Genomic DNA, 18,406 nt, shown 5'->3' with positions numbered 1-18,406 from the left:
AAGGCCAGGCCAGGAGTGGCATAATACATGCTGCAGCCCCTGGTAGGCCTAGGGTACACCTATGCCCTGGGTACCTAGGGTACACTGTACAGGGGCCAATAAGGTGATCCTATCCAAATGGGTTATGCACCTAAAGTACATAGTATTAATTTAGAGAGAGAACAGCAGGGCTGTGGGTCTGATTAGCAGGCCCACAGCCACATCTAAGTCGAAAACCAGTAAAGCAAAAGCAAAAAGTGGGGGTGAACATAGAAAGCAGACCCTACTCTCCTACACCATGTTTAGAATATACTTCATAAGTGGGAGTCCCGGCCGGAGGAATTGGACAAGAGTCCTCCAGTCGGGAATCCCTATCGCAACAACAACAAAACCATCTTCCAAACTTACTGAAACCAGGCATCGCTATCACACTAGTTTCTTTACAAACTTCAAGGGGTTAATTAGTCACTTTATAGTACAAAAACTGCACTCACGCCTCGGTTTCGGCTTTTGCAAAAGTCGAACAAAGACAAAACAAAGACAAAGGAGTGGCCACTATACTTAACTTAACCAGATGTTTTCTTACGCCAACAGAGGTCTGTCTAATGTCTCGCAATGCCAATCACCAAGGGAGCCAAAGCGTGGCGGCAGTCAGGGCATCAGGTCTTCGCAGCCGTTGGAAAGGAGAAGCCACACTGTAAAAACCTTCGGTCCACTTACGACATGCAGGGGTCGATCACGTGGTGCGCGTCCTCCGGAATTTCCTTGTGGGGCTCCTCACGATCCTCGGGCTGGACCCACGACCTCTGAAGCCACCTCACAGAGGGCACCATTTGAAGAACCAGGCTGAATTAGGCCTGGCGGCGCAGGGTACGCCTGAAATCTTCTGAGTTCGCCTTCTAAATGTACAGAGACACGGAACACTCTGTTGGCATAGGAACTTCAATTTATTAGCTGCAGCTAGGTACAGTTGTCCTATAAGTACATCAGTGGTAGGATCTCAGGAGACTGCCACTTCAATCCGTGGCTCACAGTCTTTTATAGCGCTTGAATCCCCTAAAGCAACAACCCCCTCAATGTGCAATAAAAACAAACAAATCCTCCACTAGCAAACATTCCTTGTACAAGATACAGGATAATAGGTAATAGAAATTCCTTCCCTAGGGTCGTGTTCTCTACCTGACCCTATAGGCCAGGTGGCATGAGCATTCCTAAGTTAAATTAATTTACAACAGGACATGTTTGCGTGTTGCAGGTGGTGATTCGTAAAACAATTGGAGAGGCAGAGAAGGATCACCAAGGGTCAATAGACGGTTATCACGGGAATTAGTTGCTTCGAGCCGGGTCTCAGAATGTACTTTGCTCAGAGAGACAGGAAAAGGTTGTTTAACAGGTTACAGTACAGAGTATGAAAGAAACGCTACGAAGGTTGTCGGTGCCTGAGTGAGGGCAACATCACAATGGTGTCAATACGCAAGATGGAGCCGTAATCAAATTTCCTCAATCTTCAGTGCCATCCGAGTCTGCGCAGTAGACATTGCGCTCACGCGACGGTGGCCACTTCCGAACTCCATTTTGGATATTGCGGCCTAGTAGGCCCGAATGCCAACTTAAGCGAAACAAACAAAGAATAATTAATATACGGAAATGAAGATTCTAATATTTAAACCCACACTAATCCCTTTATATATTAGTATTTTCCTAGCTTATAGGATCATTTAAAGCAATATTACTCACCATGTCGTCCTAGCAGGAACGCAAAACATCACAAAAAAGCAATATAATCATGCAATTTTCTATATTAACACAATCTACCGTTAATATGCGTACCATAATTATTTATTAGGGTTACTTGCCATGCAATTCGCATTTAGTCCCGCGCGAAATTTGCGTTTATTAAGGTGTAAGGTTGGTTAATTAGAGCACGGCAAACAATTAATATACTTTAGTAATTAGAAAGTTACATAATTAGTATTTTCATGCAAAATAGAGAAGGTATACAACATTTTGTTTTACCTGCTCCACCAATCCCCCCATTGGTGATTTTTAATATCACCACAAATCCCCCTAAATTTCAATTTAAAATTTTATGGAAATGATGTCTCAGTTCCCTTACAACATGTTATGTCACATCACTGTTTCCCCCATTTCATCCTCCTTTGCCTTCTTATACATACATTCTTTCCATTCTTCCAGTTCTATATCTCCCCTTTCTCTTTCCTTTCTTTCTCTCTTTTTCTGATTACTTCTCTTTTTATTTTATTTTGTAACTTTCTTCTTTTTATACATACACAACCTAATCTCAATATTAATACCAATATTACCACACAAGTCACTGGAATTAGAATCTTGCCTATAAATGTACTGCCTAATTTAACTAAGAAGTTCTTTTTTTTTTTAATAGATTTTTATTATTTTTCCAAAAACATCACATTGGCCCCCCACCCCCCCCCCCCTCCCCCTCACCCGGCGAACAGGAACAGGTACATCAAAAAAAAAGTTTTTACCAGCAGAGAGCATATCACGAAAGGCAAACAAAATTTTGCGGTGTACCACAAATCAACATCCTGTTTCGACAATCAATTTTTTTGTGACCAAGTAATCAATGGTGCCCAGATCTTCATTCCCCTCTTCCTCTTATCCCTCCCTTTATTCTTATAAATGGCAACCTCCAAACTGCAGGTCGCCAGTAACCGAGCTCTCCATTCAAAGAATGAAGGGGGTATTGGATCTATCCAGGCTGAGGCGACACACATCCTGAAAATGGCCATGCCAACAAAAATCAGTCCCGGTTGTTCACTAGAGCGAGTTTTATTAGAAACGCCCAACATTACTTCTATATTCGCAATGTGGATCTTACAGTGTAGAATCCTTGATAGAAAGTCAGAGATTTCAGAGAGGACTTTGGTTAAAGCGGGGCATGAAGCAAACATATGTGTTAAATCTGCTGCTGGAAGGGCACATTGCGGACAAAATGTTCCAATCCCAGTCCCCCATTTTGCTATTTTTTCAGGAGTGTAATAGAGTGAAAAAAATGTTTTGAAAAATTGCGCCTGAAGTTTCATAGACATTAAATGAGATAATGACATATCGTAGGCGTCACAGGGGATTTGAGATGTGACCCCCAGTCTGGTCTGCCATATCGTCAGATGTTTATTCATATCGTCGGGTAATAAAGCGTTTAGTCCTGCATATATCTCCCCAATTCTCGGGGTTTTGACTAATCTCAATTTTTCTATAATATCACACCGTTGAAATTTGATACTGCCACCCATTTTCCTACACAAAAAATCTCTCACTTGAAGAAATTCAAAAAAATCCTGATTTGTCAGATGGAACTCAATTTTTAATTCATCAAATGATTTTATTCCCCTATCAGAAAAAAAACATCCAAGTCTTTTAACACCTAACACAGTCCATCGTTGTACATATATGTCATGAAATATTTCGGGAAGATCCGCATTCTGAAATACGGGGGTATAGTATGAATATCGACCTATCCCGATCAGTTTTTTTATATTACACCATACTTTAAAAATAGAAGAGATAGTTTTAAATTTTACTTTTTTGAAGTAATCATCATTCATATGTCGCCACAGGCAACCGATACTGTCATCGCCCAGAATAAGTTCTTGCGGGGTGGGTGTATTGTGACCCATTGAATTCTCCATTAGGAGGCTGTTGCTGTATTTTAGTACAGTGGCCCAATAATATAATTTAAAGTTAGGTAATGACCATCCCCCACGTTCTCTAGGTAAAGTGATCCATCTAAGTGCTCTACGTGATTTATTATATCCCCAAATAAAATGTGAAAACATAGAGTCGATGTTTTAAAAAATTAATGGGGAAAATTCAAGACAAATGGTTCTAAAAAAATATAAGAATTTAGGAAAGAATAACATTTTAACCACATTGGATCTTCCACCAATAGTTAAATGTAGATTGTGCAGCCGAGATAGTTCTTTTTTTAGTTTGGATTATTAGGGGCTGAATATTATCATCCACAATATTTTCGATTTTAGCACTAATGCTTACCCCGAGATATATTGCCGTATCAACGATCCTCATATCATTCATAATGATTTTATTATTTACTACTATCTGGGTTTTGCTGGAGTTCAATTTATATCCAGAAATTGGGCCGAAGTCCAATGCTTCTTGCTCTATATATTTCATTGCTTTAGTGGGATCGCTTGTGACAATAGCTATGTCATCTGCATAGCACAAGCATTTTACTTCTAGATCTCGTATTTTAATGGGAGGTATTGAAGTTTGAAATTTTAGTCTTTGTATAAATACATCAATATAGATGGCAAACAAAAGGGGTGAACAGGGGCATCCCTGTCTTGTACCCCTATGGATGGTGAAGCTATCAGACAAAGTCCCATTGATCAAAACACGGGTGGTGGGGTTTGTATAGAGTTGTTTTAATGCTTGTATAAATATTTCTCCAATCCCACAGTTTGCCATGGCAGCCCATAGAAATTTCCAGGAGACCCTGTCAAAAGCTTTTTCTGCATCCAGCAGTATAAGCGACATAGGGTCTCCTGTCACATCTGTGTAGTCAAAAAGGGAGATAACTCTTTGTATGTGATCGGTTGTGGATCTCCCGGGAATAAAGCCGTGTTGTTCTTCCAATACAATTTTATGGATAACGGGTGCCAATCGAGCTGCTAAGATTTTAGAGTAAACTTTCGAATCCCCATTAATTAAAGTGATCGGGCGATAAGAGCCCATTTCTTTAGCGTCTTTATTTTTCTTCGGGAAGACAATAATTTTGGCATTTGACCAGGATTTCGGTGGGTTCCCTCCCTGAAAAATATGTTGGAAAAGTAATGTTAAAATACTCTTTAATTGTGGGGCAAATTTAGCATAGAATTCGGTAGGGATTCCATCTGTGCCCGATGCTTTTCCCTTGGATAGACTGGTTATAGCCGATAATATTTCTTCCCAAGAGAGAGGACTATCTAGAAATTCCTGGTCCTCTGATTGCAAACATTCTGGGATTGACAGATCTAAATATATTTTGGGGTCCCCACAATCGTTATCATCTTCTTGGTATAATTTCCTATAAAACTTCTGAAAAGCCATTCTTATTTCTGCGGGTTCCGATCTTAGGCCCATATCTGGATCTCTAATTTCTTTGATTAATGCGGATGAGATATCTTCCCGAGTTCTAACGGCTAGCTGATGCCCCACTGTTTCATTGAACTCATATATTTTTTTCAAATTAGTGTTAGCCCGAGCGATGGCTTTTCCGACTAATATTGCGGAGATATGATTTTTGGCTATTGTCACTTTTCCCATCTCATTATCTATCGCCCTGCCTTCCTGTATTGCTTTAGTTAGATCCTCTTCAGCTCTTCGTAGATCTAGCTCTAGTAATGCCATATTTTGATTTTCCCTTTTATTATTTTTTACGGAGAATTTCAAAGTTTCGCCCCTGACACAGGCCTTCAGAGTATCCCATACTACGTCAATTGAAGTAGATCCAATATTATGCTCGAAAAAAACGGAATCCATGTACTCATTTGTTGACAATATGCATCATTATAAAGTAGCGCTCTTTCAAATGTCCATGTATTAATTTTAGATCTCATTGGAAAAATCGTGAGGCTGAACAATAGAGGATTATGATCCGACAGTACTCTAGGTAATTTGTCAATTTGATAATTGGATCTCAAAGAGTTGGATATAAGCATATAATCGAGACGTACTTGTGTTGAATGAGGGAATGAAAAAAAAGTATATCCAGGATTTGTAGGATATTTTGTTGACCACCCATCGATTAAACCATGGAGTATGCACATTTCTTTCAGAGCATTAAAGACTTTACGTTTCCTACCCTGATAGATAAACCTTTGGTCCGTAAGCCATTCATTAGATAAATGGATGTTTAGATCTCCACAAATAATCATAGGTAGCGGCCAATGCGTTAACTCATTAGAAATCTGGATCAATACCTCTGGATCGTCACTAGTGTTACCATATATTGTGCATATAGTTAATTTTTCTTCCCCATTGTTAATATGACATTCGACAATTGCAAATCGTCCAAGTGTGTCGCTACAGCTCGCGGGAATTGCACTCCCCCACCCTTTGCTAAGATAGTGACCCCCTTAGTACGTGTCCCCTGAGTTGTGGCAGCATTAATTCGGTATCCTAACGTTTTGAGTAGATAATGTTGAGCCCCCTTAATATGTGTCTCTTGGAGACAAACAATAGCAGCCCCAGTAGCTTTAAGACCCTCTGAAACTTTCTGTCTTTTCTTTATATCGTTAAGACCGCAAACATTCATTGATAATATGTTAAGCCTAGCCATTATAATTTTTTATTCTCCCGACACATTCAGATTTACTGAGTTTTTCTTTTTTAATAATCTCTAAATGCTGACTATATAGTTTGTGATAGTATTGATTCCTGCTCTCCTTCCTTTTAAGTGAGTGCCTGTTCCCCCCCTCATTCTTACTCCTTCTCCCCCGCCCACCCCCCCCACCCCCCACACCAACAAATGAGGCATCCTAGGTGCCGAGGTACCCAAGTGTGGGCGTCTGAGTGTTTCACCCGATTCAGCCCCCAAGTGGCCCACTCCTGCGTCCCCTAGAAAAGCGAATGACGAAAAGTTTAATAGCTCATCTCTATCTACTAACTGAATACACTCTATTGTACTATAGATTCATAGAATGTTACAATAGCAGACCCCCTGCATATTGTCCCTCCTGTATTTCGAGCAATCAAATTAAGGGTGCATTATTACATAAATGTCATTTTCTGTCTGTATTTTTATTTTCCCCCTTGGTTGGATTATCAGAATTTCTTGGTCCGGACTCAGATATTTCCTTTAAATATTCTTGTGCTTGTATATCATTTATAAAGCTTCTCGTAGTGCCTTTATAAATTATTTTTAGTCTCGCTGGATTTTGAAGGTAAACAGTCGCGCCGATTTTTTCAAAGGATGTAAATAATTGTCGCATCTTCCAACGTCTCTCAATGGTGGAATGCGCAAAATCTGGTCGAACAAAGAATTTAAACCCTTTGTATTCCCTTTGGGATGTTGGTCTGGCCAATTTATAAATGGATTCACGAAGAAGGAAGTTCCCAAAGTTAATTAGAATCGCTCTAGGGTATTGTTGAGGTTTCTGAGAATATTTAGATAGCATCAAGGGGAATCGATGAGCTCTCTGTATTTCCTTGTCCATATCCCAACCTTCTAGTTCCGGGAAGGTAGATTTAAGAAGTTTGATCATGAAGTCTCGTACTTCGTTTCCTTCTGATCCTTCGGGGATTCCAAGAAACCGCAGATTGTTTCTTCTTGATCTATTTTCATGATCCTCGATTTTAAGCATAAGGTCTTTTATGATCCCGTCATGTTCTTTTTCTCTTTTGCGAAGATCAATAACATCGGTTTCCAGGTTTTCTGTACGTGTTTCTACAGAAACCAATCTGTCTGAAATCTCAGTGCATGTATTACCAACTTTCTTAATTGCACCTTGCAGTTTTTCGATAGCAGCATGATTTCTTTGGTTGTCTTCCTTAAGATCTTTATGGAAATGATTAATTGAGCTCAAAATTTCACCAAGCGATGGTTCTGCTGTTGGACCAGAATTTTGCAGATTAGAGTTCCCCCCTTTTATCTCTTCCAAGCCTGAATATTGTTGTTTCCTTTCATCCATACTCTGTGAAGAGATATTTTTCCGTGTGTAACCTATTTTTCCTTTAACAATATCCGTATCAATGCCGGGGTCGATACTTTCATGGTGGTTTGCTTTGTTATGTCTTTGATGTTTGGACATTTTTTTCCCTAATCTTTTCCTGGGGGTTGTATCTAACTTGATTTTGCCAGATTTGCGAGAGTCAAGGGAGTTTAAATCCTCGTCAATTTGTCCAGAACTCAAATCGCTTGTATCGGTAATAGCACTAGATTCACTTGAAATAGACAATCCAGTTTCGTATATATCAGAATCCGAATCTTCCTCAGTGATTGCTTTATTTGTTAACAGGTATTGAGTCTCAGTTGAGGATGGATCGGGGGCAAGTTCCTGTATTGTTAATCCTGTTGGCTGATCCTTGTTGCTATTGTTTGGTACTAGATGCTTAGTTCTTGTTTTGTTTGCCGTTGTTGAAATCTTTGCCCCTTCTTTTTTCTGAATGGGTACTGGAGTTGATCTGCCCGAGGCGGGGTGTTGATCAGTGTCTTTCTCAGGGTTTAGGGGTCCAAGAACCACCGTGTCGACAGATCCCATATAATCATCTCTGAGACTGTTCGTATCGCTATTTTGATTGCTAGAGTTTTTATCATGTTTATCCTTATCTCCGGATTTAGTTAGACAATCCTTTGGTAGAGGGTTAAAGATAGTAAATATCCTCGGTTGAGAAGTTATCGGTTGCCCAGTAATTTTAGCTGCAGCTTTTAGGTTTTTGATTGCTTGGAGTCTTTGTGCTTTCTTAATCGACAATTCCGTGTCGGAATTAGCCTCTTTCCTTTTCTCATCCATACATTCTTTTTGTCTATTTTTCACTTTTACCTTTTCATTTTCTTTTTCTTTTTCTTTTTGTAGGTTTTTTTCTTTTTCTTTACATTTCTCTGTCTTTTTATTTCGCTCTTGGGTTTCTTGGACCTGATGTCTTAAGTTTCTTTCAGCATAATTCTCTTTAGCCTTAGACCCTCTTGTTTCCGGTCCCTTTGACCGCCCATTGTTTTTTTGCGATATTGGCGATATTGACATCGGTTGAATAATCATAGAATTCCCTGCGTCCTGTACATCATGTGCCTCATGTACCTTATGTACATCCTCTACGTTATCCAGATTTTTTTTAGTATTCGCAGATGTCTGTGTGTCCAACACTCTTGGTTTCTTTTGTGAGTTTTGCTCGCCGCCCATCATTTGAGTAGGTGTTACTGGGACGTGTTTCTCAGCAGATTCTATAAGTTCACATTGTGTCAGTGTACTCGTGTCATCCTCTACTGCTGCTGCTGATGCCATATCCCGTAATAACCGTGTCTTTACCTGTACCTGTACCTGTAACTGTAACTGTAACTTAATCTGAATCCGAATGGAGCTGCTGTTCTGTACCTTCCTGGCACGGTTTATTGGTACTGTGATTTCCTCAGCCCCCTTTGTCTTCTTTCTCTTCTTTGTCCTTCTAACTTTTCTCGCTTTTGCTAAAGATAATATAAGTGAGTCAGTCCCTTCCACAATGGATAAGAAAGACTTAGGGGTTATCTGCTCGATTACCCAATTTAGCCGGACTTTCTTTTTCCTTCTCTTTAAAGGTTCATAAAGTTCATAGGGTTGCAGTCTCGAACCCGCGCTTTTCCTTATTATCTCTCCCCCACTCCTTGGGTTTGACAAGAGCATTCAGAAGCACATGAAGGCCGAGGAGTTTCCTTGACAACGCTCAATACAACAGGAAATTCGTAGATGTGCGTGACGCGTGACGCGTAGGCCGTACGCAGCCTGTGCGGGAATAAGTGCGGACGCTCCAAGTCTGCCGATGACGCTAGGAGAGTGAACACAACAAGCATACAAGGGGCACAACGCCACCAACCAACCGCCGCTCGCGCTCCACACCGGGAGATTCCAAAATCCACAGATTCCACAGAGATTCCACACAGGAGCCCCCGCAAGCCTTCAACGCAGCCAAAAAAAAATGTGAGTTACCATTAATCAGTTGCACGTAACTTCACTGTGGTTTTGATTACGTGAGTCGTGTCCCGTAGCTCAGCTGTGTTATTGTCTTTATCTTTTTTTTTTAGAGATGAACACAGATTATCTTGCTTTATAGGTACGCCGACTTTAGCATCTTCTCCCGAGATCACGAGAATCCAGTACAGGCAGTAGACAGTATGCAGTATGTAGACAGCAGATAGTAGATAGACAGCAAGAGCAGGCAGTAAATGAGTAAATGGGTAAATGGGAAAAGAGATGATGACCGGCAACCTGCGAGTGGCTATCGGACTGACAGACGAGCGGGTAGTTAGATATGGATTCAGCACAGAGACAGGCTCAGGAGCGCAAGTAATACTCGCAAATAAATTTCGCTGCTAACAGTTTTGCAAGTCATCCATTAAAGGTCTGCTGAAGGTCATAATCCTTACTACATCATCGCTTTCTCTCGTCCTCTCGTCCTCTCAATCAGCCCATCAGCCCATCTTTTCGTCTTCTCCTTCACAAAATTTACACACAGAAGTGAGGCACACCAGGTGAAGCTATCCCGGCCTCTCACTCAGGCGCCATCTTGCCTCTCTGGCTACGGTGTTGGAGCAGACAGAGATGTGTATGCCCGGCTCCCCTTCGGCTTCCATCCTCCTTAACTAAGAAGTTCTTAATAGTAGAAAACCCTTTACCAATTTTCTCCCAAACGCTTTCAACCTCCAATGGAACAATCTCCTCATGCAAGTCGGTTATATTCTTAATATATGTTTTTAAATCTTGACTTTCGTCAGGAATGTAAGTACAACAATGTTGCACCTTCATCATTCCACAAACTCCTCCCTCTTTGGCCAAAATAATATCAAGGGCAAGTCGATTTTGCATTACCATGGCTCTCATGGCAACCATTTCGGTATTTACCAATAAAAACCCTCCAGCGGTGCTTGTCGATAAACGATCCACTACTGTAGATAACTTTCTGATTTTATGTGCATTCAGAGATATACCATGGGCTGGTATCAGTGCTCCAAAAATATCCCCTACAATTTCTGACCAACTTTCCCTCCTTCTACGTATTAGTTGTCTACCTATCTCATGCGCACCATCTTTTATCCTTCCCACATGAAATATCTTTGGGAAGACCAGGCCTACGTAACATGTGCCATACCAATGGTCCGGTAACCGATAATAAGCTTTGTTCCCACAGATAAAATATAACCCAGGGAATATTCTGGCCTCCCAGTTAATCGAGGTGTATGCAGAGGCCTTGGAAAAACAAAGCCTTCCCCCCCACGATGCGTGAAGCTGTGATTATTCTGCTTCCGAACCTAAACCGTGCTGTTCTTACCGACCGCTGTCCCTACTGAACTGGGACTACAAAATACTGGCTAAAGTGCTCGCCAACAAGCTTTCACAGCTGATGTAGTACATCATCTCCCCAATGCAGCCTGGTTTCGTACCCAAACGCTCTACATCCTTGAACCTCCGAACACTGTACGCTGTGCTGCACAGAATCCAACCAGAGGTTCCTGCAGCAGTGGTGTTACTTGACGCTGAGAAAGCGTTTGACTCTTTGGAATGGCCATTCCTAGTGGAAGTAATGCAGCGCATGGGCCTACTTTATAGTTTCATCGCATTTGTCTCCTTACTATACAGCGGCCCTTCGGCCCGACTTCGCCTGATTGGTCCTCTGTCCAAGCCGTTTCGTTTATACCGCGGGACTAGACAGGGTTGCCTCCTATCCCCTCTATTATTCATTTTAGCGATGGACCCACTAGTCCGGCACTTCCAAGAGCGCCATCTGCATAGAGGACTACAATTCAAAACGGGCCCGCTTTTGGCTTCCCTATACACGGATGATACCATCCTGTATGTCCGGGAGCCTCATCTAAACATGGCTCCTCTAATTCGGTAAATTATCTGATTTGGCAGATTCTCGGGGCTGGGCATCAATTGGCACAAGTCTATTATATTCCCGCTAACGGAGTCCACGGTCCGATGGGACTGCGAATTCACTCTGAAATGGTGCCAAGACTCGGTGAAATATCTCGGCATCCACATCCACCTGGACACCACTCAGATCATACGCTTGAACTATGGGCAGACCTTTCAAAAAATGGAAGAGCAGGTGGACAGATGACTAAGACTACCCTTGTTCCTAGCTGGTAGGGTGGCTATCTTAAAAATGGTTGTTCTCCCCGAATTGCTATGTCTATTTAATAATATCCCTGTGCCCCTTTCAGATGGTTTCTTTCGCACTCTAAGGTTGCTTATGATCCGGCTGGTATGGGGTGGCAAGCGTCCTCGAGTTCGCTGGTCTATACTGACCCTGCCTTATGACAGATGAGGTTTTAATGTCCCAGACTTCCAACTGTACTACCTGGTGGCACAGTGCCGCTACGCGCATGCCTGGTTTCACCCCGACGCACGTATCCCGTATCTGAGAACAGAGGCGGACCTAGTTCTTCCGGACAAACTGAGCGAGATCCTGCCGGGTGATTTCCCACGGGTCAAGCGGGATATTCAGACAGTGTCAACGACTGCCTGGGCCTGGGATAAGCTGCGAAGGCGTGTGGGGGCCGCATCTTTATACTCCTCCGTCCTACCTTTTCCCAACACCAGATGGTTCCCACTTACTGGAGAGCGAATAGTACAGCGCACATTAGCAACAGCAGATATAGCTAAGATAGGTGATCTGTTTCCCGGGGGCCATGTTTTCACAATAGACAAAGATGACAGATTCGTGGATTGCAGTTTTATGACCCGCTTCCTAATGTGCAGAATGAAAGCCGCCTTGCGTACGGAGTTTCCCTAATTTCCGGTTGAGCCGGATGCATTCCCCCCGCTTAGCTTGGTCCTGGAGAACACAAGTGGCACTCGCCTAGTTTCTAAAATGTACAAGGCCATCGCTCAGCTCCTTCCTGTAGAAGACTTCAAGATCAGACAGGAATGGGAGGTGGATGTGGGCGGGGCAATCACAGAGGGCCAATGAAAGAAGTGTTGTGTGGTCACCAGGGACATCTCGCTTAACAGCCGCCATAAGTTATTACATTTTAAATTCCTCCGCCGTGCTAATTTCACACCAGCCATGGCCCACAAGATTGATGCTACCAAACCTCACAATTGCTTGAAATGCACCTCCCCACATGCTGGCTTTCTTCATTTGGCCTGGTCCTACCCTCCTTTACAAACCTACTGGGCGGAGGTACATGAGACACTGGGGAAAATCATTGGGATTCCACTTGTCCCCCTTCCTGAAATTGCCCTCCTGGGTTATACAGTTCAGATTCCCAAGAAAGCTAGGAGGTTGGCGTCCCTGGGGCTGTTGCTGGTGAAGAGGAAGGTGGCCATCCACTGGGGCAGGAAAACGACCCCCAAGCTACAAGACTGGCTGCGTAGCCTAGTGTACTGCAACACTAATGCAGTTATACGCCAGTTTGATGCCACCGACATCCCGTCCTAAAGACATATGGGGACCGCTGCAAGCACACTTGGGCACGGCCAGGCAAGCTTCCGCCTCACAAACAACCAATGGCATAGTGCCGGAGGGAGTGGGCTGAGAGACGGGTGCCACACACTGTCGCACGGCACGACGTGGCGGAAACTCGTGGTGAGGCTACTGCTCAGAGTATCCACAGGAAAGTGACTGCTTAAAGCTTTATAGGATGGAATGGGGATGTGGGTGGGTGTGAGGGGGGGGTCAGGATCCGGTGTCCATTGGGTGTTGCCACTGTATGGGTCAATATTCTTTCCATTATTGTATCGTAAACTGTCAGGTACGATTTGTTTTTTTTGGTTGTGCAAAAACCATATGCAATGCAATGTGAATTGCCTCCTTTATTTGGAAAATAAAGTGTTTAAAAAAAAAATATATATATATATAACCCAGGGAATACCGGATCGTTTCCTCCTTTAAATCCCCATCTCCCCATCCTCCCATGATTCTATATGTATCATGGCATTCACTTGCACCTATAAAATAGTTATCATACACAGTTTCATTTCTTCTGATGCACAATTTCCCTTTCTGAGGCCAATCTAAAGCTATAGCTGGACTGGTTTCTCCCTTCAAATGTTTTTCTCTTTCTACGTCCCAAACCGTCTTCTCTCCTTTACCCTCAGGTATCTTTCTTTGCATCTTAATTCTCCTTTCTTTCACCATGTCCAAAAAGGTCTCTTCTTCCTTCTTTAAACTACAATTAAGATTATTTTTAAACACTGCCTCTAAAGTCAATTCTCTAGTTTCTAAGAAATATTCACCTAAAACTTTACCAGGCTTTATCTTATTCAATTCAGGTACGACAGGTACTTGTGAAAAAATGTTATCTACGTCGGAGAAATAATACTCCAGCTTCCCTGTCTTATAAAACAAACTTGCTAACACACTACATGTTATTCCATAAGTCACAGGAAGGTGGTGATATGTAACACCTTCTAAAACTGATGCAGGTAACTGCATACAGACATAACAGTCTCGAACGTCCATGGTTTTTACATATTCATACAATAACTTCGAAAAAACGTTGTTAGAAAAATCAGTTATGGACCTATCCTTATGTAAATCAGTTCTATCTATCAATCCAGTTGTATGAGTTTCATGAATCTTTTCTACATTAGTCTTATTCTCGGTATGACCCTCCATCGTTTCGAATGTTACTTTAAATGAAACTATTAAAGCTAATACACTCCATAGAAGCATTAGTAATCCTGTACAACAACAACACACTTTTGCACCATCTTCGAAGGAACACACATGTAGATTTTCTACCTTCTGTGTATGCCATTTCGGAAATGATTAGTGTCTTTTGACTTGGCCTCGTCCACTCAACTAGTTTTGGCTAAACCCAAGGCTCTGAGCGCCTACTTGGTTCTTTCCAGTTAATGTCTTATCCAATAATTACATTTCTCGTAAAATTTCCCTTGTCACTTCAGTCCGGCATTTGATCGTCCTTCACTTTGTTTTCGCAATCTTGGTTCAGAATTTCCTGAACATCCTTCTCTTCTCCAATATCGAACAAGATAACTCTCAGGATTTCCGAATCTTCTTCCTCCTCAACCACTTCCAGTACAGTCACTCCTAGACTTTCTTGGCTGTCTGCTTCCTCTTGTACTTCAGGAAGTGCCACGTATGTCCATTCCGGCGACTTATACCTCTGGTTGGGTTTCTTAATCCCTTCTCCAGGTGTGTCTGATCAGTGTCTTTTGAGTTTTCTTGACTAGACACCTCATTCACTCGTTCTGCTTTAGATGACTTCACTCGTGTCAATCGATACCTCAGTCGTTTTACCTTATTTGGCCAAATTTCCTCCTTCGCTGACCTTTTCAACTTATTCCCCTTTTCACCTCTTTCGGTTTTCCAGGCTCTCTTTCTTAGGACTCGTCCTTCTTGTACTTCTCCTTCACTATCCTCAGATTCGGTCTCAACTTGACTTTTACCTTCTGTAGATTCTCCTTCCACAACTTCCTGTTCTCTATCTAATTTTGTCCCTCCTCGTGTTTCTTCCACGCAATCTTCCTGCTGACTAACTGTCCCTTCTTCTACCTGGATGTGTGGTTTCCCTACACCTCCTCGGGGTTCTTCCGCAACAATCTTACCCTCACTCTCTGTATCTATTTCCTCACCTTCTACTTCTACGATCTCAGGTGGAATTTCTCTTGTACTTGCACTTGGAGCTTCCTTCTCAAGAATTTCCTTAACAGTCTCTTCAATATTCTCCTTTACGCTTTTTTATATCTTCTCTTGTTCAGGATCTGACTCTGAACTGGTATCAGAAATCTCCAATCGCCTTCTTAATGGTAAATTCTCTGGACTTGGTTCAAACTCTTCCCTTCTTGGGGTTGGTCTTGCTCTGGGTTCTTCTGAGTCCGACTTGGAACTGGTATTGGATTCTCTAAAATATTCTTCCTCAGGTCTATTCACTGGACTAGGAATTCACAGAGTATGACTTGCATGAATCCAATTCTTTACTCTGGCACATTTCACAGCCGTTGTCGTGGTCAAAATTACTTGACACGGTTTTCCCCAACGTGGGACCAGACAATTTCTTCCTCTATGTACTTTAATCCTTACCCAGTCTACTGGACTTACATCATGAGCTGGCTTCTTTTCTAGGGTGGTGGCATCCGATCCAACCTGATGAAACACAGAATGAACGGAATCAGCGAACCCCTTGCAATAATCCAACACGAAGTCATCAGTTATAGGCAGTAGTTTGTTGACAGGAATGAAAACATGTCTCATCGCCCTACCCATAATAATCTCATGAGGACTCAATCCCGTGTTCCTATCAGGGATAGATCTAATAGTCATGAGCACTAGAGGCAAGACATCAGGCCATTTCAATCCTGTGGCCAAACACATTTTTCCCAATCTGTTTTTAATGGTGCCATTCACTTGTTCCACCACTCCAGAAGCCTCTGGACGGTAAGCACAATGCAGTTTTTGTTATACATTCAATGCTTCACAAATCAATTTTATGATTTCATTCTTAAAATGCTTTCCTCTATCTGACTCGATCGTAACTGGGAAACCAAATCTAGGAATGAACTCTCTCAATAGGAGTTTAGCTACTGTAACCCCATCACTCCTTCTGGTTGGGTACGCTTCTACCCATCGTGAAAACAGACAAACCACTACTAAGACATATCTTAGTCTATTACATGATGGCATTTCAATAAAATCAATCTGCATTCTGGTGAAAGGACCTCCTTCCCGTCCTATTGTTCCCAAACTCACCGCTGTCTTTCTTCCTGGATTGTATTGTTGACATGTGAGACATCTTTGACAAAGGCTCTCCGCTACAAGCCGAAACTTAGCATTGTACCATGTCTGTTTGAAAAGTCTGATCATAGCATCTCTTCCTACATGTGCTTGCCCATGGTACATCTGTGCCATGGTAGAGACCATGCTTTCAGGCATGACTGGTCTCCCATCCCGATAAACCTAATCTCTGTCTGACTCTCTGGGTGCGCATCTTGATTTTATCCACTGTTTCTTTTCCTCATCTCCTGCCTCATCCTGCAATTGTCTTACTTCTTCCCACGTATTTACGGTGTTAGTAAAAAGTAAGGGACATGAGTTCATTTCCTTTTCCCGGTTTCTGTTTACCGAATTCTGATTGCATAGTCAGCGGTCTTCGAGTGGGCAGCACACGTTACCCCTGCTAATTGCTTAGGCAGCTGTATCACCTCAAGCAACTTTCCGACCACTTCAGCGTTTCTTATAGGGGTCCCACTTGATGTCAAGAACCCCCTTTGGGGAGGAGGAGCCAAGATGGCGACCGGGATGGCAGCGTAGGCTCCCGGCTCCGTGAACCTCCGCACCCCGCACAGATATCCTGCACGAGATCCTTAGCCTGCGCTATCTACCCGTGTTGGTGAACGCGAGCGGCAACCGGCCGTGTGACCCCGAAGTTTCTGACAGCGGTACCGCCGGAGAAATGTCCGTCTGAAGTTTGCGGCCTGTGCAGCCCCGGAGCCGGGACCTCGAGTGAACGCCGTGGCCGGGCGGTAGTGCAACAACAACGGCCTTTGGTGACTGGGTGGGGTCGGACTGCCGGAGGGGTGCGAATGTCGGACTGCGCTTTGCCGTGGTCGCTCCTACCACTCAGCGTAGCTGAACGAATGCGTGCCCGAGGCGGCAACTCCAAGACTCTCCGGTGATTGCTTCAGCCTTCGCCGGTGAGCTGCCTGGACGCCGCCCGTACCTTGTCCCGATTCTTGCGGGCTGCTCCCGGATTTTCGAGGGCGCTGGTCCGTGGTGGGGACGACTGTGGCCCGCGACCACACACCGGACATATTGTTTGCCTGCCCTCGGAACCCAGTTACCAGTGCCATGGAACCCGAGGCGCTTGTGTCTGAGCCCCGGTCCCTATCTGGGATGGACCTACCCAGCGGCCATTTTGGTATGCCAGAGTCCACCATCCTGCACACCGGGTTGCAGCAGGATTGGGAGGGGGCGACTCTGAGGAGCGTAGCGGAGCGAGCGCCGGGAGCTGTGCTGGGGTACGGTGACCTTCTCGAGGCTCTCGGTGCTCTTCACTCCACCCTGATTCACGGAGCCTGGGTGTTGGGGAGCAAGCTCGATGGAGTGACATCAGCGTCGGAACAGTTGCCGACTGCCTATCCCCAGGTGCACTGGGACTTCTCACGCCGCGCACGGGGGGACAGTGTCGTGGCCGCCCCTGTGAATAGTGCACGCCTGGACTCTCCGGACAGTTTATTAAAGTGCGATCAGCTGGCTGTGGATTTGGTCTGTTCCGGAGGTTTCGGACCTGAGTGGGGGGTGGTGGCCTTGTCCCGTGCGCGGTCTCCGACGACCCAGGCAACGTCCAAGCAACGGTCGCCCGCCCTGGCTGATTCCGCCTTCCTGGGCCTGGTGTGCAGTGTAAATCCTGGCTCGGCATCGGGAAAGACGATCCTCCCTAGAGCTGACTGTGTCGATCTTCAGAGCCCTCTACCCTACCTGTGTGTGTCGCTTCTTGAGTTTTATTGGACACTTCTCTTCCTGGTAACATTGGACATGGCACTGGGACGAGGGGTATGCGTGGGGGGGTTTGCAAAGAGTGGCCAAGGATGATGCGGACCCTTCCGAGGTGGTCACCTACTAGGCGGGCGGGCTCGGGAGTTGTGTGCTCTCATGGCATAACTGTTAGTGTACCAAGTGTGTAATGCTCCTTACTTCACTTTGACAGGGTCGATTTCGTGTTCTGTATTGTATGCTTTGCGGGAAAACGTATGGTGTGGGAGGGAAAAGCCGGGGGCGTGTTTTACAG

Source organism: Triturus cristatus, chromosome 6 (genome assembly GCF_964204655.1).
Source record: "Triturus cristatus chromosome 6, aTriCri1.1, whole genome shotgun sequence".
In the NCBI taxonomy this organism is placed as follows: Eukaryota; Metazoa; Chordata; class Amphibia; order Caudata; family Salamandridae; genus Triturus; species Triturus cristatus.
The sequence above is the reverse complement of the archived record's forward strand: the minus strand, read 5'-3'. Positions refer to the sequence as shown.